Raw genomic sequence first — 21,419 nt, forward strand, 5'->3', positions numbered from 1 at the left:
GAGCCCCCCCGGGGGCGGCGGAGGGCGCCCGGCCGCGGGCAGGTGGGGCGGGCAGCCCGGCGACACCCGCACAGACTTTGTCGCGGCGACACCTGGCGGGCACGGCGCGGAGCGGCAGCCGCGGCCCCGGCACCTGCGGGCGGCCTCCGGGGCTCCGCGGCCTCCCCGGCCCCGCAGCCTCCGGGGAGCGAGGGGCGGCCCCGGGCGCACAGGTTGCTGAGGGTTTCAGGCAGCCGCGGGGATGTCTGAATGGGAAATAAATCCCAGGCGTAGGGCACAGCCTCGTGGGGTGGGAGGGAACCCCCCGAAAAGGAGGTAAGAGGGAGGCAGAAAGGCGTTATTCCAAGTTGCATCTATCTATCTGTCATCTTCTTAGATCAGCGAGGAACACGCTGTGTTGAGACCAAAAGTGAGCCCAGCCCTGAGATCGTGCTGGGACAGGCACCCAGCGCTGTGCACCGGCACAGGCATTGCGGCAGCTGTGCGTGTGGGGAAGCAGTAGAACAGGTGGGTCATAACCAGAGATTGTCAGGGAACGGTGTGCTGTGCACACAGCATGCTCCAGCAGCAAATACCCACTGAGATGTTCGTCAAGCTCTTTGAGGTATCCAGGCCAGCAGTTCGGGCACAGAGGGATCGTCCAGCATGAGGCAGCAATATAACACACATTTGTTCTCAGTTCTGTGAGGGAACATTGACGTGCTCCGTGCACTGTCCACCTTGCACATCAAGCTGATGTTTTCCAGGTGGCCTTATCGCTCCCATCGGTCACAAAAGCACGTATTTTGCCCGTGCAGATGTGTGAATGAAGGTCTGCATTTTTTGCTCGGTACAATGACGCCCTCATCCACCACTCAGGCTCCTAAGTGTTAGGGCAAAGCAAAGCAAAATGCTGCAAGTGGGCCATGGAGCTGCTACTGAAGAGGCATCAGTGACAGATGGGGGGGGCGATAGGCATGGGAGCTGCATTTTCTCTTGCTTTTAGTGCAATTGGTCACATTGGTTCAATAGCCCTTGAGCAGAAATGGGCACAAACAGGCTCAGGAGTCCCATTCTGAAACAAAACCTGCTTTCCAAAGAACAAATCCACTCCCAAAGTTAACCTCTGAACGCCAAAAATACTGGGATATCATCTTAAATGTGCCTCAGAATTTCAGCCCACATTCCCTGCTATGGTGATCTGTCACACCAAGCATTGCTTGTGAGCTCTCTAGGCTGCAGTTTTGCTTTTTCTGTATTTCTGGTGCTGTAGCTATGGTTGTTTTGTCTGACCCAACTTCAACAGGTTGACTGTTTAACACAGCATAGGGTAGGTCAAGGCTAAGTAGATTGTTGTCTTAAGGTTCAGTAAGAGCAGAAAATGGCAAAGCCTCCTCAAAAAACGAAGATAAATAATTTACTGAACTAATCAATGACTTTCTCTTACTCTGTTCCTAAAAAAAATTGTGACCTAGATATGTGTGAGTGTGTGTGTGCGTGTGCACATGCGCATGTGCAGCATACATAAAATAACATTCCAGTGCAGATTACAGGTAGGTAGTTTGTCTTGTTTGGCAAAGTTTCTAAAACATTTTGATTACCATTTAAAGTGTTTGTAGACCTTAAATGGTCCTTGCAACCATGTGGTCTTCATGGTGGTCCATGGTAACTAATATTTACCTACCACCTGTTTTACAGTCCATACGTACCCAGATTTCTTTTTTGACCTTCTATTTACTACCTTTTAATTTCTGCACAACAAAATCAGAGTGAGGCATTAAAACAGATTATTCTATTTCTCTTAACAGCATAGCAATGAGTTACAGGACGTTTGGTAAATTAACACAACAATTAGAAATTCATGACAGAAAAGTAGGAATTGGGAAATTGCCTTTGGAAATTAAAATGAACTTGGAACCATGGTCTTCAAGGGGTTAAAAAGAAATCCCAGCACTCCTGACTTACAAGAAGCTGTCTGCAGGTGAAAATCCAGCTCTTAGCAGTAACCGACCAGCACTGTGTCTGGGACTGAACTTGGACAGTCAGAACCAGCCTGCTCCTTTCGTAACGTAAGGAAGCAATAACCAGCATTTCTGTTAGCTGTGAGGATCCCCTGGGTTTTGTCATTTGGTGCACTGACAAATGGGTAGAAGTCAGAGGGTTTTCCCTGTTTTTTTAAGCCAACGTAACCAGGGCTGTGTGGTGCTCTTGTAGGGATTTAGAAACGATCTTTCTTACAGTGCCAGATGTTCTCCTTTTGATAATGCAGTCCTTTTATCCAGCACTTAAAAGGACTCTGCGGTCTCAAAACCTAGACAGTTGTTGCAAGTCCACAAAGCCAACGTAGCTGCCAACACCATCAGACGGTGGCAGACCCGTTCCAAATGCATTTGACTCTACAAGGGAGGGAGCTGAATGCATCTGGGAGACTCAGACCCACCACCCCCGGGGATCCTCCCGGCGCAGCAGCCTCTGGAGCAGGTACGGGGCAGCCCAGCGGGCACGGGGCAGCCTGGGGAGCCAGGGGCAGCCTGGGGGGCTAGGGGCGGCTCTCGCAGAGACTCAGGGAGGTGAGAACCAGGCGGGCGGCTCTGCAGGCCTGAAATCACCACGTCCTGAATGCACGCAGTGCAGAGACCGGCCAGCCCGGCTTACTGCCCAGCCAAGCAGATGCCGCACTACACCCACCCAGAAGAGGGGAAACTGGGAGAGCATTTTGTCCCAGGCTGTGCGGAAGTAGGGCTGGTGTGCAGCAGTTTCTGTCTCCCAGCCTGCCCTGAGCGATGCGGCCAGCCTGCCCTGAGCGATGCGGCCTGCCTGCCTCTCATGAGATGCTCGCTGCTATGAGGAAACATACCCTGAAGGAGAGCAAATAGTTTTATTCTAGATATGATCTGTTCGCTCTCACCTTTTACTACCCGATTCTTTATTTAGCAGCAGCAACTTTCTTCTGAACAAAGGCCAGGCCCAAGTTACACCCTTGAACCATCCATCACTTGTTGCCACAATGGTGTTTCTATTGTTAATTGTTTGTCAGGGTTGCTTTTTGGGGTTAGGCAGTGCAATGATTTAGAGGCTAGCTAATCAGCTCTGAAAATATATTCTCAAAATAAATTATATTCTAGAAAGAACAAGAAGCTCCAAAAGCCTGTAGGTCTCGATGCAATCCTTCTGGACTTTTGGACTCCGCTCACGAGGCCAGAACTGGACCCTGTGGTTTCCTCCAGCTGAATGGATTCACGGCTGCTCCTGCTCTCTGCACCGAGCGAGGTGAGTGAAGCTACGGGGGGAAGTTTGCACAGTGCCTGTCTGCTCAGTGTGTGGCTCTGGTCAAGGTTATTAATGTCTCATTTTTCATAAACATAAAGAAACACAAGAAAAATATCCACGTAAAACAAAAAAGAAAGGTTGTCTTTTTTTTTTTCTTTAAGATGGCCTCTGATAACATGAATTCACAAGGGAGAATGTGGTTAAAAGCCCATTTTGTAACTAGATCCTAGATGCACATACCATCAATACTCCAACTCTGGCTCCCTTTTATCAGGCTAATCATAGCTGCACAGTTTTGTTGTCAAAACATCTCCTGTAAAAGTCAGACCAGAGAGTCCTTTCAGTAGCAGAAATGTGAGCTTAATATACCAACACTCCCTGTATTACGAATCTCCTAAGTCCTAAAAGGGTGCTTAAAAATACACAATAAATATAAATAACATTCACAAAGCCAGTTTATTTCCTGGGTCCTTCCTCGCCTGCTCCCCAATATATCATATCACTGGCAACCACGGTAACTTCTCGGTTTACAGATGCATCCGCAGGCCTGCCAGACGAGCACTAAACAGCCTGCTGCAGAGTTTTGCTCCAAGAGCAGCCAGTGACGTAGGAGCTGCGGCAGGTCAGGGCGCAGGAAGGGCGAGAGCCGCCCTCGCTGCCGGGCCGGGTTTCCAGGATGGGTCTCGGCTGGCTGCGAGCGCTCGTGGCAACACAGGGGCAACACGTGCCCTGCGATCGGTCACCCCGTGATGGGCTTGGTGATGCAAAGCTGGGTCTGGCGAGCTCAGGACCGGGCGCTGGGGAATCTGGAGGGGGTTTGCAACCTGTGAGAGGGAAACCCCAATCCCCAGACCCATGGGCGGGGGGCTCCAGGTGGAACCAGGCTGGTGGTGGCCTCAGGGGTTAACGCGAGCCAGCAGGCAGAAGTGGTTCGGGTGGGCAGGTGTACCTGGGAGCTAATTACCTGCAGCTTCCACAGATAGTAACTGACGGGCTCAGAGCTTTATAAGAGCTGGAGCTGGCAGGAGCTAGTTTGTTAAAAACTGCTGGAAGTTTTGAGGGGTAAGGAAAACATTGCAGTGTTTATGTTTCTGTGTTTTAAGTGTCTGCCAGCTTGGAAGATGCACTTTTTTTATGGTGACAGTGTAGAGCTGTGTCTGTGTGCAAGCACTTATTGCTGTAGTCTCTGCGGTGTCTGCTGGTTTTTAGAGCTGGATGTGGCTGAAGGAGCTCTAAAACTAAGGTCTGTAAGCCCAGGTTTTCTCAGAGCTTAGGTTTGCTTGAACTCTTGAATACAAGTATGCAGAAAAGAATACTTTACATTAAAGGCAAACTAATACCTTGATGAAGCTGCTCTAAGCTTGAACTGCTGACTTGCACCTGGCTATGTTTGGGGAGAAAGTTGTCTTCAGGTTTTGGGTCTTAGTCAAGGATGTTTCCCTAGGTAAAGATGTGATCCTCACCTTGTTGAGTGTTTAATAAAAAATAAATAAATAAAAAGTAGAATTCAGGGGCTGTTTATCCACTGTTTTGAAACTTTCTCAAAGTTGTTCTTTTGTTTGTTTGCTTTCTCACTGTGCTGTCTCAAGGACTGGGTAACTCTGTTGCTGCACCTTGAGGGGCTTCCTCTGCCCCTCCAGGTGCGTGTGCACACCTCAGTCCTGATGGGGGCTGCGTCCCACAACAGATCTGTCTTCAGGCTGCACGTGGCCACGGGCTGCAGCTTCCTGGGACCATCTTGACAGTTTGGAGTTTGGACCCTGCAGTTGTTGCACATACCAGAGAAGGAGCTAATGATTAATGCACATGAAGTAAGCTGCTCTCTCAGACAGTAATCCTTAATGGCATTAGCAGGATTGTTAGAAGCAGACATATCCTGCCAGTTGCTTTGAGCTAAGTACATGAATCCCCCTGGTCTGTATGTCCTGTGGTCAAGTGATGTGAAAGTGCCACTGGGTGCCAGTTGCACCACCACCACGTGGGCACCTCCAGTTCTACAACAGCTCATTTTTTCTCTTTTGATCTCTTGTCCCCTGACAGGTATAAACATGGCTACTTGTTCAGAGGGATGCTACTCATCCAGGCATCTTTGTTGTTACTTTTTTCTTTCCTGCATAGTTTCTCTAGGAGATTTTCCTGATTCTACCCTCATATCAAACGTAGTGGGGCATATGTTGTATTTGAAAAAAATAATACTCCCTGTTTGTCAGAATGTGCACTTAAGCAGATACTACTTTTGTCTTTTTTTTAAGGAAAAAATTACATTTCCTTTCTATATTTATTAATGGACACTGAGGTGAAATGATGAACTGGCAGAGCAGATTATCTGTTGCCAAAGGAAGGTCTTAAGCACCATGGATCTGATCCAGCAAATGTGACAGTCCTCCAGAGAGCTACAGATGATGCTAAGGAAGAGGAGAACTTGACAGCTTTGGAAATACCAAGTCTACAGAGAGGTGGAGTAGCAATAGCACACATGGAGGGATAAGAGATGTGTTTTAAAACTGGATGTCAAACACGTATCTTGGTTAGCCGTGGCCAGCCAGTGCTGAATATGTGAGTCCTGCTAGTATATCTTCAGGTACCAAAACCTGCTGGATGCTAGTGATTTGCAACAGAATATGCTGAGCTCTGACAACTGTTCATAGTGCTGGGGCAACGAGCTGAGGAGACGGGTGAGATGGAGCTGTACCTGATGCCAGTCACTGCAAAAGTAAGGCAGGCTTTTTGTTGGACAGAGTGCCTGTGTGCACAGTGATGTGCAAAGCAGATAGCACGTGTGGCTGGGTGGAGAGCAGCAGCGTGGACAACAAGGGTGTTGTCTATTCCCTGAATGTGCACAGGGCGGAGTCACAAAAATTGTGTATGGGAAGGGGTAACAAATAGCATGAGGAAATCATGTGGAGATCAGGGGAAGCAAACTCATGTTCATGGCAGGAAGGAGAGAAAGGGTGGAGAAAATGGAATGATGGGGAGGAAGGCACAGAAAGACACAGGTCTACTTTTTGTTCTGATGAAGGCTGACCTTGGATGCATCTGTAAATTTGACAATCAGAAGAAGAAATCTTGAAGCTATCACTGCTAGCAATGAGTCTAATATTACTAAAATTATAGCTGTAATTAAAATAATGGAACTGAAAACCTGTCTCCTCCAAAAGGAAGTTCCCTTTCCCCCTCCATTCAAAGGTTTGAAATGGTTTTTTACAAGGCTGATGTCAAGATGTCACTAGAAATGTGGGAGGGCATGGTGATATCATGGTGTGAGAGACAGTTATGAGCAAGGCACATAAACTTTATGAAATATATTGTAACTTTTCTCCCTTCCGTTTTAGCCATTGCCTAGACTGTAACCATAAAACTGTTCTTAAAATAGCACTGCAGGTTTTTTTTAAAAAAAAAAAAGGAAGAGTACTGAACTAGATTTACTTATTTATTTTCAGCCAACTTGTTCAAACAGTCTTTGTTAATAGGAGAACTTCAGGGGGATTCTGTGGATCCTAAGAAAGGGAATTGTATTGTGGCTATTGGGGCTTTTACTAATAATTTCCTGTCTTCCTGCAAAGTCAGGAACTTCTTTCTATCTACCTATGCACAGAAGTTTATGTCAAACTGCAAGGCAAAATAGGTTTGCATTCAACATTTACTCTAAATTATGTAAACAAGATTAACTGATCTGTCTAAAAGCATGTTCATGGAAGATGCTTGAATAGGCTAGGTCATGCTCTGGAAATGTTGCTTGCACAGACACTTCAAGCACATCTGTGGAGCAGAGGCCTGCTAATGCTTTCACAATGGTCCACTCAGTCTTGCAGTTGTTCCCAAGCAGTAACTGTGGAGTAAAAAAATTAAAGGTATAAAATATGTAGTTGTAAACTGTTGAGTGTCTAATGATAGCAAAGACAACTGATTGAGTCTTTGTGTTTGATACAGTTGAGAAGATGTAACACAGAGATGAATCAGTTCTTAGGCCATGAGACTTAGGGACTCATTGGAACTGTCTGGCTGGGTTTTAGTAGTTCTGCCTTCACTGGTTTCAGCCAAGCTTGCTGCCTTAAGCCAGATGAACAGCCATGGCACAGGAAGCTAATGCTTCTTTGTGCACTTAGAGGGTTGCATAGCAATGCTGCCTTGTACTCCTATGCTGCCACAGAGATGTTGCTGTCTGAGACCAGAGCCAGAGGTGGGGTTGTCTCTCTAACAGCCAGGTGAGGACACTCATCAGCTTGAATTAGTAGTTCTAGTGTCAATCTACCAAAATTGTTAGCTTTTCTGATAAGCTTCATGTGCCGATCTGATGCCTCCATATAGTCACAGAGAATAACCAACTACTTGGTGTCTGCTCTCTGAGCTGGAAATGACTTCCAGACATAACCTGATCCACGAGTTAAGGTTAAAATAGCTTTCCACCTGTGTTCTCGTTGGTCTGGTTCAAGTGTGTGCTCTTGTCAGTGAGGGTGTTTGCTGTGCTGCTCATCAAGTGAAGGCCTGGAAAGGGCACCAACTTTCACTGACATGTTTCTGGGAAGCATTCTGGGAAACATGGCCAGGGCGTGTAAGTGCATATAAACTCCACAGGCAGCTCAGCAGTATATGCTCTTGCGAAATGACTTTCACATGGACCAGAGAGTAAGGGCCATTTGCAAGGTGTCAGCATTGTGCTTGCACTAAGCAGGGGTTGCAGACTGAAATGACCTTAGGAGGGTTTACGTGTTTGATAAAGGATATGTGATAGGATGAGATTGCAACACTTCACAAGTCAGGACTTCCTGATAGGTTTATACCTATCTATTCAATAGGATGGCATTCTGCAGTGTCATCTACAAATGCGGAACATGGATTTCATCCCAAAAAAACATTATCGAGTAGAAGATGAGTGTGGAAGATAAAGGAGTAAAAAAGGAACCATGTTGGTCAGTATGGTAGGCAGCTGCTGGCAAGTAGGACACTACAGTATTAAGAAGTGTAGGAGAAGAACAAAGTGCTTCTGCAAGTATTCATAGGGAGTCCTAAGCAGAAATTCAGCACCCAGAAAGAAGGACGCTTCCTCGGAAATAAGACGGTGAGGCATAAAGACCAATGTAGCAAACCATCCTTACAACAGCTTTTTATTTGAAAAGTAAAGTCAAGTGACTTATGCTTGATGTGAAGTTGATTGATCACATGACATGAGTGCAAAAAGGATGAGGCTATGTCAAAATGACAGTGAGGAGACGAAATCTGCTGCAGAATACGAGACTGGTGTGAGCAAAGCAAGGGTGAAGCTGGCAGTCTAACAAAGGCATTATGTGGTGACAGTTCAGCCAAGTGGATAATTGCCACTTCTCAGGATCCTATGCAGAAAGTCTTCAAGAGAATTAAACCTTGTGTGGAGGTTTAATAAAGAAGGCATTAGAGAGGTTGGAGGCTGTAATTTGTTGTGGGGTGTCATGTTGTCAGCAGTGCGAAAAGGTGGGGGTGGATGGAGGCATGGCTAGGAGCCTCATTTCAGCCAGGAAGAACCAGAGTTACATGTAGATCTAAATAAGAGATGACCTCTGAGAAGGATACTTCTTATTGTAATAATCTAATAATTATTTAATAGAGAGGACAAGTCTGAAGCTGAGCAGTGAACCAGAAGTTGCCTCTGTGGAGGCAGTCATTGACTTTGTGCATGGAGATGAGTTTTTTGGTATTTTGTTTTTTTTTTCTCCCCTGGAAATGGGATAGTAAGGTGAAAGAGACCAGGATCTGTTCAAGCCTGGTGAGAAAGACCCATTAGCAAGTGTCCAGAATCCAGAAGAATGCAGAACAAGATCTCAAGAGTTTGATCTTCAGTAAATGAAGAGGGATAAAGGTGAAGTATGTGAGTAAGAAGATGTGACAGATATTAGCCAGAGAAGTTTAGGTAAGATGTGAGGGGCAGGAACTTCTGAAGGAACATCAGGATACTATAAACAGCAGTGAGCTATGAGATGGAGTTGTGTCCAGAAGGGCAAGAAGAAAATCAAGGATTTTTGGGGTGCATTTTAAGGAAAGGATGTGCTAAAGGATATTAGTGAGGAGGAAATTAAAGAATATCTTAATTAACCTTAACCATTTTCATTTAAAATAGGGTGAAGGAAAGTGAGAGTGCCCTGTTGGAAGGGAGGACAGACCAGTGCTCTACCACAGAGACAAGGAAAATCCGTCACTCATAGTTCTTGGGAGAACAGGGGAGCCAGGAAAAGCAAGTGGTTGACAAGTCAGAATTTGCATCAGTGAGAGCTGCAGATATACTTCTTCAGATTCAGCTGGATCTCCCAGCTGCTTAGTTGGGAAGGGGACAATAAGGAGAGGCAGAAAGAATGAATTTGTTGTATTAATAGCTTTGGGGGGGAAAAAGGAGGAAAATAAAAATTGAAATGAGTAGTTAGTAGGCCAGACTCTGGGTAGATAGTCTAGACTGGACTGGAATGAAGCTTGAAAGAAAATCAGCAACTTCCAAATGGAGGAAAGGACAGGGAGGAGAGGTCTGCAAACAGACGAGGAAAGAAAAACTAATTGAATTGTCTGGATGAGCAGTGATCAGAGGGGGAATCTGCAGAGTGGAGAGGTGAGGAAGAGCAGTGCTAGGTGAAAAACAGCAGATTAACCATTTCAGAGTGACTGAAAGAGTCAAATGAGGTCTGCAGGTCAGCTGGAGGCCCAAGCAGGCAGAATTGGCAGTATAGGAAACTGGTTGGGTCATCGAGTCAGAACCTGACACCACCAAGAGTGGATGTGGGCATCGGGGACAAGAAGAAAGCTTTGGCTTGAGCATGGAGGATGAGGAGAGGCTGGGCACAGAGTAGAAGAGGCAAATAAGGAGAGAGAAAGGGCTTGGAAGCAGTGGGGAGAGGAGGGACCCCCAGAAACTTGTTCCTGATCCAGGGAGCTCAGAAAAAGGAAGATCTTCAGGAGAGTAAGGGAGCACAGGTGAGGTCCTGAGAGCTGCGGGTGGCTGGGGTGAGCCCAGAAACAGCCAGGAGGGGAAAGAAATTTGGTGGAGGCAAGGGGTGGATATAGCTGGGTGGGAAGGACGGGACACCAGGAGGACAGGGACTCGATCCAGGGTTGTCAAAGGAAGGGATGAGGGGCATGGTGGGAAGAGGATAGGCTTGGCACGGAAAATGGAAGAGCATAAGGAAGATAACGAGGCCAGATGCTGCTATGAACAAAGGGTGAGGTCAGAGCAATGGCCGAGTGGCAGACAGACACATGTACAAAAACAGAAAACAAGAGGCAACTCCTGCCTGCAGCTTCTAGGTACGGTGTTTGGCTGCCTGCAGTCAAAAGTGATTGATTACAGTTAGACGTGTGCTATTTTGGCCCTCTGACTTCAGATGCTGTAATCTAAGCCCACGATGTGCTTATCCTTGGTGTGGATAATGATTCAAGTATAGGGATGATTTTGGGGGAGACATGTCAGAGAGCTTGTCCCCAAACTGCGTTTGTAATCCTGCCACTCCTCTCATCAATCATCAGGCTAATATAAAACTGGCAGCGTGCTTCCTGTTAGAGTGTTGTGAATTTTCAAAGGCAAAGTGCACTATTGTTTAATAGCCAATTATTCACTGGCATTGATAAACAGGCTCTGCTTGTGATTACTGCAGCAATTACTCACTCTCCTAATTTAGACATGAGGAAAAATTAATTCAAGCTTCCAGTTGATCATTTATATCTTTGGCTTCTGTAATACACATCACAGAGCACTGAAAACAACTCCACCATAAAGGAAACTGATCTGGTCAAATTGATAACATGTTTTACTCTGATTCTGTCGCTGAGAGGCATAACCAAGTCCAAGCTGAAGGGCTGTGGCTAAAGAGGTTTTTTTAGGCTTTGGGGGATATAAAAATATGAAAACCTTTCTGTTAAACCTTAAATTAAAAACAGAGGGGAGGGATGTTCCAGTGGTCAGGAGGGAACTCCATGTACAGCTAAACAAGCAAATAAACCAGTAGGATGTTTAAGTAATTTGACCTCACCTTCCCCCCAGACCACCCTTCAAGTGCTGATGGACCTATCTCCAAACAACAGGCATCCAAGACCTTCGGGGAAGGCTTGTGGGGAGAAATGAAGGGACGCTGGCTGCCTAGTTGAGAAGGAAGTTGCGGCAGAAGTATATAAAGCTGCTAATAGTTTTAGCGGTGGTGAATTGCAAGCATCGTGTTTGCTCTTCCTCATAATCCAGGAGCAGTGAGATGGAAAGGCATCCATGTAAAGCTGGGACAAGGAAATGCCTTTATTTATTTTAGCATTATTGCAATTACTCCACAAATTGGCTTTCTGTTGCAAAGGACACAAGAACTTTGTGGTAACTGCAAGTTCGAGCCCTCAACATCTGAGAGAGAGGGAGCAGTGCCGGGAAGCACCCTTTCCAGGCTCTGTGTCCCCCTCGGCAGAGCACTTTTGCTTTCCAGGGCTGTCTCAAGCTTGCTGCTGGCAGGCAGTCAGCTGGGCTGGGAGGAGAGCAGGAAGAGCAGTGCTTCGGCTCACCCCACTGCAAGCTGGTCGTGTGTTCCTCATCAGCACAGGCTGCCTGCGAGAAGCCTCTCCTGAGCCCAGTGAGGACCATGCACAGAGAGAGAGCAGCCGGGCACCCTTCACGGATTCCCTGCTTTTTTGTCTTCCAAATTTTGCTTTATTTACCAAAGTGTCCAGGAGGGGAGCAGGGGCACAGCACAGCCAAGGCAAGGCTCAGGCAGCTCCTGGTACTGAAGCAGACAGCAGGGAGATACTGGTAGAAAAAGCAAACGGCAGCAAAGCTTTGTCTCCCCTAGGGCTCTGACCAACACCAAGGTAGCCAGCAGTATTTAGCAAAGGTGTCAGAGTGCCAAGGTGGGAGTAAGCCCAAGGCTGGCCTGTTAACACAAATTTAACTATTCTTTCTAGTGGGAGAAAGAACAAGGCCTTTATGTTGTCCTCCTGCAGTGCGGCGAGTGCTTGACCAGCAGCAGACCAGTATTGGGACTGGACACCTGGGCAGCGTTCCTGCCTGGCCCTGCTCCCACACCACAGCCTTGCAGTGACTGTGTGTCTGGTGGGTCGTGTCCTGCCTCTCTCTGTGCTGCTGCCTCTCTTTGGGATGCTTCTGAGCTCCTCAAAGCACTGCACGTGCTGTTGGTGGGAGCTGCTAGCCACAAACCCTGTGCCCGCATGTCGCTGTAACACTGGTACAGCCATGGGAAACGCACCCGATACGCAGGTGAGCGCTGCGGCCCTGTGGTGGGGGGCTCTGGTGCTTGCCCTGGGTGCAGGGAAATGGCAAAGCTCTGACAGCTACCCTACAGCTGGGCTGAGCTGGGGCAAGAAAAGAAAACTATCGTTTGGAGCTCCTCTTATCTGAGACTATCATGCACACTCAGGAACTGTGTAATCCAGTTGCCCTGCTTCGCCAAAAGCTAAGTACTTTCTAAAGTTTATTTCCTGCCTTTATAGCAACTGTCTGTCCCTTTATTTATTTGCACTGAAAGCTACTGGTATGCTAAAAATAATTTTGGGAGCAATTATTGTTGCAGATTGTATAACAATCGCAGGCTGAAGTTGGAGTGGTTGGGAAGTGAAGGATGCATCTTTGGCCAATCTCTTACGAACTTCCATAATTCTTATTTTTATGGTCTGTGCTAAAGCATTTTCTGTTCCTCACAGCTGAGAAGAGCTGATGGCTTGCATTGTTGTTACCTTGAAAGGGCAGTTATCACAGCTAATCCACCCTCCAAGGTTTTTCCTCAGGATAATTATTGTTTCAGTGATTCATCTTGCAGACCCTGCCCTTCCTTATTCGCACAAAATATCCTGCTCCCTGCAATATTTCTGGGTCAGGCTCGTGCCACACATGTGACTTCCTCTTGGGCATGCAGACAAGAAACGATGGATTTAAAGGTCAGCCTCTGCTGGGCCGGCCAGCCTCGGCACGCCGTGTGTCACCCCCAGGACACCGCCAGGCCGGGGAACGCGCACAGGCAGCAGGGCAGGGCCGCCCTGGGCCTGGCGGGACAGGGGGACGTGGCCGCTGCTGTGCTGGAAAACCTCACTGCTCCTGTCTTTGGTGGAAAACATTATCACCAGCACATCCTGGCATGTAATTTGCCTCATTTGTTATCGTCTAGCATTGCCTTAATGCTTATGGTGCATTTCTGAGGTACTTGAAGAGGGTTGTGGTTTCTCAAGGAAACATAACTCATGGAGGGGACAGGGGAGGGAGAATCCTGAAAGGTTTTGGCACAAATTGAGTCAGTTCTTACTGAACATGAACAACATAAACCTGTGCAGGCTTTGACATGAGTTCTGCGTGGCCCAGAGGCTGCGAGGAAGGGAATATGCCCAACGGGCAGGATTACCACTCGCAAGGCCTGGGCTTGGCTGCTCCTGCTGATTTGCTGGCTGAGCTCTGTTTTCCATCCCGCTTGGGCGCAGACCACTTCGCTGGGTAGCAGGCAGGCATCACTAACAGGAGCTGTCTGATCTCGGCTTCCTTTGCAGGGCACAGAAGCAGTGCCCAAGGGGATGGTGCCAGCAGGGCCACGCTGTGGCAGGGAGGGATGGAGTCTGCACAGCCATCGCCCTCCTGGCTGCTCTGAGCTGTGCCCCTGCCTGTCTGCTTTTAACCAACCTCATCCTGTGAATCCTGAGGGGATTTCCTGCCACACATGGCCTTGTTGTTTTAAGGCTCCATTTAATCCTGTCCTTGTAACTTTCCTTCTTTCTTTTTTTCCTCCGCATTAAAACTCAAAACTCTTTTGCTTTTTTTTAATTAGGCAGTGTGTTTTAACATCCCTGTATCCATATGCTCTAACAGTAAAATGCTTTTACCGTGCACCCTTCCTGTACAGGTGGAGCACAACAGCTGTCTCCAAACATGGGTGTACAGCTTTTGGTATCAAGAAGTGAAAAGCAGCATGCACAGTGATGCCTACAAAGTGAAAACCTGTGCAAGTAGCAGCCAAAACCGATTGGTAACGCACTCCCAGTGAGTCCAACTAGCTGCCCTACCACAACTGCCAGCCCATAAACCATGGGAGGTGTGACACTCCCTCCCCCCCCCCCGGTGTTGTGTGAGGTGCTGTGTCTAGTTCAGTGAGTACCTACTGCTGAGTTTGTGGGATCATGCAGAATAAATGGGATAGAGGTGGTTCCTTGTGGCTGTTACTATTTTCAATCCCAAATTCTTTTGTACGTGATGGTAGTCTTACTACCCGATGGTATATCGTTACAAATGTTGTAACCTCTTAATCTTTTTTTCCAGAGGGGGTGGAAAAAATGAAATACTAGTGATTTTTATCCTCACATTTCCTTTAAAAAAAAAAGTTAACATAAACAGTGACCAAAATGATTTGTTTTGAAAATTCCCCCACAAGCCTATGCTTACATTTACAGTTTCTCTGAATGTTTCAGAGCAATGGTTCAAAGAACTGAGGCTTTAGTGGCAGAACAGGCTCAATCTGGTACTCCTTACCAATCTGGTACTCCTTACTTGACAGCAAAAGCTGTTAAACTCTTTGAATCAGGTTTCAGTGTATCTAAACTCCTTTTTTTTTTTTTTTTGGCACAAACAGTCCTGGAGCAGCACTTCAGAGAGCAGTTCCTGGGGCAGCAGTGCTTCTTTCAATGCCCAAACTATCAAAGCTGGGCTGTACAGCATTAAAATGAAACCATTCACCCTGTACAGGTACATCTTGTATTGATTTGTTTAGCCTTTTAAAAAAATATTATTTATTTACGACTACACAAGGCAAATAGCCAGTAAGTGTTATGGCCAGTGAAGAACGTAGAACTGCTGGGGAGGGGGCTGGGGGGGTCCCCACCCCACCCGAGGCAGCAGGCAGCTCTGTGGCAGGTGGGACAGGGGTGTTGCTGAGCCTCATTGAGCTGCATTGGGAGCATAAGTTTCTGCTTTTGTCTGTGGTCTCAACCAAATATATTGAATATTTTGGTTTGAATATGCAATAAATTTACACAGCTAGTGATTTTCAAACTTATTGTGCTATTAATTCTATTAACTCTTGCATGCAAGGCCATTGTCATGCTCATTTCACACAAGAATGCCCACTTCACTGGATCCCTGCAGCATCTTGAATGTGATTTCATGATTTTCAGCCAGGGAAGAAGAATCATCTTCGGCATACCCAACTTAAATATCAGATGGTGTCAGGCTGGCCACCAGCTGATTATACACACGTGCTAGCAAGGCACATGGCAGCAGAGAAAATAGCATTTTGCTTGGGTACTCACCTCATGGCAGCAGTTTTCAAAATGCTTAGTTGGAATTAACTGATCTTTGACACTCACAAAGGCTAATATTACCAGAACCTACAAATAAGTTTTATTTAGGGATGAGATGCAGCACTTTGAAAGATTTTGTGTGCAACTGTTGCAGGAGTTCAGAACACAAAACCATACTTCTTTTTTTTTTTAAAGCTTTGGCCATCAGCAGAAATGTGGAAACTAAACAAATCACCTCTGGAAAAATGGCATCGGTGTGTTGTGTTCTCAGAAGGCTAAAAATAGAGCTGTGCCTGGATTATCCTTTCGTCATGAAGTAGCAAACTGTAGCACTTCCTTACCAGCCCTAAAAAAAAATTTACATACAAGATGATGACGCAAAACCATATCTCGTTGGCATATCTCATCAGGTCAGCAGTGGAGGTGGAGAAATAGCGTTATTTTTAGTCTTTAACCCATTTTCCCTGACCATGTACCAGATTTGAGGAAAATGTTAGCTACCTATAAATACTGCAAATGTGCTTATTGAACCTATAGCAAGATCTAAATCACTAATCATCCTTAAGAGGGAAACTCTCTTATACATGCAGTCATTAAATGCTACTTAGTAGTGTGCCATCTAAAGGGCATGTTATTTTTCCATGTGTACACATTAAACACTCTTGAGCTTGTGGAGAATCAAACTTTTCAGTCCTATGTAATGACATTTTGTTTTTAACTTTTTTTTTTTTACTGTAGGAAAAACATCTGTCATGGCTTATCTATCAGGCAATGAATGTGTTTAGGGTGGAAAGTTGAGGTCTGTTGCTTGTACTGATGGCACAGTTACAGCCTGGAATGTGCAAGAGGTGAGAAAATCCATAAACTTCATTTTTGAGGGAAAATAAAAATATGTGAACTTAAGGCCCAAATCTGCCCTATCGTATTTATGCCCTCTAGTTCTTGTGTTGTTTTTGTTTTGTTGTTGTTCATTAGTTTTACAAACTCCTACTCCACTTTGTAAACAACTGTTGTGCCCTATCTGCTGAAAGCTAGCCTGCTCAGTATTTCACATGCTGAACCCTTTCCAACTCAGACATAGTAAACTCTGCTTGAAACACAGATGGCAGAATTGTTGTATGGAAGTATGCAAAGGTACCAGTCATTCAGGTTTTCTGTGTTTTCATATAATTAAAAATTATCTTGTGCAGAAATCTCCAGCTATTTAGGTTGCTGATCACTTTTATAAAAGCCTAGTTTAAACCACTGCAGAAAAAAAAAAGGCACATCAAGGATCTACAAGTATTTTATTGCTTCTTGATCTGTCTGAAGATAACGAAAGGAACAAAGAAATGTGGTAATTCTAAGACAATTCACTTCTGCTATTGAAGTCTCTTTGCAACTCAGAGGTCTAGTAGTCATCTATCCACTCCATCCAATTTGTACTGAATCTAAGAGTAGCATTTGATTATTTTCTGTTGCTGATTTTGATGGAGGGAACTTTGGATTGTAGAGGGACTACGCAATGATCAACCACATACTGCTGTTCATCATCAGATTTGCTGATTAGCACTTTAGACATTTTTATTTTCATTTTTGGAAGTTAGTTCCTGAACACTGTCGTCTAGGCTAGTTGCCCTAAAACTTCTAAATATTATTCAAGTGCAGCTTATTTTTGACTACTGTCACAGTTGCATATAAATGCAGTCTTAAAATGCCTGCGATATCCTTCTGTGAGTCGGTGTTGAAACGAATTGGCAGAGAAAGGTAGAAAACTTCGTGTACAGCTGTGCAATATGTAGATCCAGAAATGGGTTATGGATTTCATGGGACCATGGTGCTACTCCAAAACACGAAGGAAAAAGGAACGTGGGGAAGATTGGTGAAGGAATTTTGGTTTCTGTGTTTTAAGAGAAGTTGACTGGAAAACTGCATTGACCTGACCTGAAGTACAACAATCTGCAGTCCCTGAATGAGATCTGAAGTGCAAGCAATACAACGGATATTTTTACTTTAACAAGGTAATCTTTGGAAGGAACTACTTGGCTGTGTTTCAGAAATGCAGAAACACAATGGAGCGCGCTGAGTCACGGTAATCCAGGGGGGATGTAGGTCCAACCAGAGAAAATGCAAATTAGAAAACAAGTAGTGTTTGTTTGTTTTGAGTAAAATCTTCATTGCACACCTGAGGAGTAATTTTTGAAGTGTTTCTGAGAATTTCACATAGCCTAATTCACTTTGATGTGAACAAACAATACTGTAATAATTAACTAACAGGCACCTTACTGTTCGTGACCAGGGTGAGCAAAGGCGGTCAGGCTCCTCGCAGGCAGTACCACATCCGAAAGCCATTGCAGCCCCAGCACAGGCTCACGACGGCTGCATGCGGAGCACGCAGAGCCTGGCAGGGGCAATCTGGGCAACAGCTTGCTTCTTTTCCACATCACCATTTTCACGCTGCTCTGCTACTCACTCAGTAAACAAAGAGCCTTTCCTATCTGTGAGTAATTAAAAAAAAAAAAATTACTAATGTTTATTAATCTCTTATTATCTAAATAACTTGATTTGCATAGTAATGAGTTAGCTGTTCACCTCTTTTCAGTCACTTGTAAAAATGTACTTGGGCTCAACGTGAAATCCTGTGCAGAGATTAAGGGAAGGATTTCCATGCACTTGAGCTGAATCAAACATGCCTGTTCCTGTCAAAGGATAGCTTTCCAGAGCCTGTTGCTGGCAATTCATTCACGTAAAGTATGTCCGCAACAGAGCTTTACACACTTGATTGCAAATTTTTGTTGTGACAGTTAGCTGAAACTTTTTAATCACATCCTAATGCAATTCTTCAATCAATGCGTTTGCATTCTTCAGGTACTTATATACTCTAGTTAATTTCACACGCTATTTATTTATTCATTACTTATTCTCATGCCTAGTGCTCCAGCTGTTTAAATTACCTTTTTTCCCCCGTTGTTCTGATTAGTTTTGACCTACCTCTTTCACTTCTCTATATGAATTAGCTTGAGACTATTTTATCAGCACAGCATCTCCAGTGTTACTGTCCTAAAAGTACAGAAGTGGAGATGGCCTGGAGCAGAGAACAGTAGAAACACTGTTTTGATCACTGCCACCACCAGAATAGAGATCAGTCAGACGTGTTCAATTTCCTTATTTGCTCTGCAGTGGTAGAGTTAACTGCTAGCTTTCCTATGTTATCCACAGCAGCTGCATTTAACTTGAAACACTAATGGAAATATATTTATTGCATTTGTTCAAAACGTGAAGAACAGAGGAAAAACTGCTCTGTGCATTTGTTTCAGCAGCTATGCATCACCTGTTTCATTACCGCATATATTTTACAGCAATTTAGGCAGTATATGCCAGCTGATGAAGTATTAATCAGGATGATATTACATCAACCTCTAAAAAACAGCTTCACTTTTTTTTTTTTAGGTCAAAAAAGTCAAGTGTCAGGGAAAAACTGTGCTCAGTTGGGTTTAAAGATACATTTTAGTTTTATACACTGGGTCCTAACTAACAGCATCAATCACAGCTTAAATGGGTAGACTGTTAGTCAAAAGTACCAGCTCTTTGACATTTGTACAAATTTTGTAGGAGTTGGGAAGTTCAGACTCTACCTTGCTTTCTTATCCCTCTTCTTCTCTGCAGCACGCCCCCACCCACCTCACTTTAGGCAGCTTCTGCAGGAGGAACCAAACCACTTATGCACTGAAGATTCCAGATGTGAATCAGGCTTCGTGTGTGACAGCATTTCAGGATGCCAGGATCGATTTACCACTGTTTCACCTAGCAGTTTGTGGGTAGCTGTTGGGACTACTGCGATGACAGATACCTCTCCAAGGACACCTTATTGAAGGGAGCAGGACGTATAAGGCAATGTATGAAGGTAAGCATAAGGCACTGTATGCACGGAGTATTGAACTCCCTCACAGAACTGGAGGAACTTGGAATTGCAGACTTGATCCTTCTCTCTGCTCTGGTTTATAATCAGCTATATAATATATAATTTTATAATAATCAGCTTCACAACATTTATACAGAAGTTCTAATGTCCAATGAGGTTTTTTTCCAGTAACATTCTCCTATTTCAGTCACCAAAAATACAGTCCTTAGCAGCACTATGACTTGCAGTAGCTTTAAGGATGCTTTAATACAACAGCCTGAAATAGAATAGTTTTTAGTTTTCCAATGCATATAAACCTTCACATAGTGGTTTTAAGTGTTTGAAACAAACTAGTAGGAAAAAAAATCAAATTCCAGTAACACCATACATGCAATAAGAACAAATCTGATTTCTTGTGTTGCAACAAAACATGCATTGCTATCTGATGCTTCCAGTAATTCCTATCACAGCTCATCTTCCCAGAATGATTTCATAAAATATACAACAGCATGTTAGATGAAATCTGCTTTCTTGACTAAATCCAGCTATCTCATCTGCTGGACTCCTTAAAGCTTAGCAGGGGTCTGAAAGCCAAGCCAGGCACTGATGCTTCTGGAGTTGAAGAACTTTGTTTAGGAGTCTCAGCTGAATGTTCCCACTAAAATTCAGTTGAACCTGACACACTTGTCTGTTTTAATTGGTACATTTGAGACTTTCTTCCTCTTCCCTCTCTTTTTCTTGCACATATCAGGTATTTTATATAGACTGCTTTGTAAATCCAAGAGATGTTGCACTACCTGTCTGTACCTGTTGAGGAGTCCAGCCTGCTGGTTACCAAAAGAGACAGCAAGAGCAGCCTTTTGGAAGAGGGATGGCGTGGCATTTCAAATGACCACCATATTGGATTTGGCAATCCAGCAGTCTAAATATAAATTACTTGGAAATTCTGTGTGTTCCTAACATCTCTCTATATACATTTGACAGCAAGAGGTTTTTCTTTGCATCTGTTCCCTCTGGTTGGAAGGACGCTGGACACAAAAGCACAAAGGGAAACTAATGGTTAAGAATGCAAAACCCTTTGCCAACCAGAGCAACTCCAGCAGAGAACACCTCTTGAGCTATGGTAAAACTATTGTATGTACCTATGGTGGAGCTCTATTATCTTCTGCATAGCGTAAAGCATAGAAAAGACAAACAGCAATTCTTGTGACATTATTTTAATCAGGTGTCTGCCACAATCCTAGATCTGAGTAAGGCAGCACAGTGGAGAGAATTTTTAATGCATAAAGCTAATAGGTTGTGAGCATGGCACCAAGTGCTCAGAGTCGCATTTAGAAACATGAATATTTGCTAGTCCTGTTTTCTCTTACAATCTCAGCAGGTCTCAGGTTTCATACTATCAGGAAGATTTGAAAGCACACCTTCCTGCATGGAAGGGCACAGAACAGAAATAATTCTCCTGGGATGTGGATCAGCACTGAAGCAGTATTCTATTTTCAGAGCTCTACTGGAATGTTTCCAAGACCACCATGACACAACTACTTCAGTATGGGTGGTAAACATGTCTCTACTGCAAACTTTTCTGCACTGTTTGCTGTGCATTCTTTAACCACTGCTGTTTTAGTGGAAGGATTCTCTCTGCTGCCACCTCATCCTTGGACCTCTCTCTGAATATATGCATGGAAAAAAGCAAACAAACAATGTGCTTTGCTGAACAGATACCATTTACGAGGTGGAGCCTGCAGATAGTCAAGGTAAGAAATAATCTGATCGTTATAGGAGTGCTAAACCACAGCATAATTACTTTCTGCTTTGAGCCTTGTCACTTAATCAAGCTGCTTCCAATTACAAGGAAGTAAATGCCTGTACCTGTCATGGGTAAGGCAGTCACTAGTGGAAAGATGGAATTGGGTTAGCACCCTTAGATAAAAAACTAATTAACCAGTATTGATATTTTTTAAATGAACTGAGCATTACTGCCTTCCTCCATGGAGACATGATCAAGGCTGCTTAGTGTTGTGTAAGAGGGACTATACGGATATGGCAGAACAGATGCTGCAGTATCTCT

The 21,419-nt window shown here is 44.8% G+C and overlaps 1 long non-coding RNA gene across 2 annotated transcripts; it reads left to right on the top strand.

The window, feature by feature from the left end:
* Positions 1-14,783: 14,783 nt before the first annotated feature.
* LOC106040080 (uncharacterized) lies at positions 14,784-21,013 on the top strand. Of its 2 annotated transcripts, XR_001209707.3 has the most exons (5): positions 14,784-14,917; positions 16,210-16,319; positions 17,750-17,950; positions 19,117-19,354; positions 20,730-21,013. It is a non-coding gene; the product is annotated as an uncharacterized lncRNA (long non-coding RNA). The 2 variants fall into 2 exon arrangements; XR_010833864.1 differs by lacking the exons at positions 14,784-14,917; positions 16,210-16,319 and adding an exon at positions 17,310-17,471.
* The last annotated feature ends 406 nt before the right edge of the window (positions 21,014-21,419 follow it).

Source organism: Anser cygnoides, chromosome 10, assembly GCF_040182565.1.
Source record: "Anser cygnoides isolate HZ-2024a breed goose chromosome 10, Taihu_goose_T2T_genome, whole genome shotgun sequence".
Classification (NCBI taxonomy): Eukaryota; Metazoa; Chordata; class Aves; order Anseriformes; family Anatidae; genus Anser; species Anser cygnoides.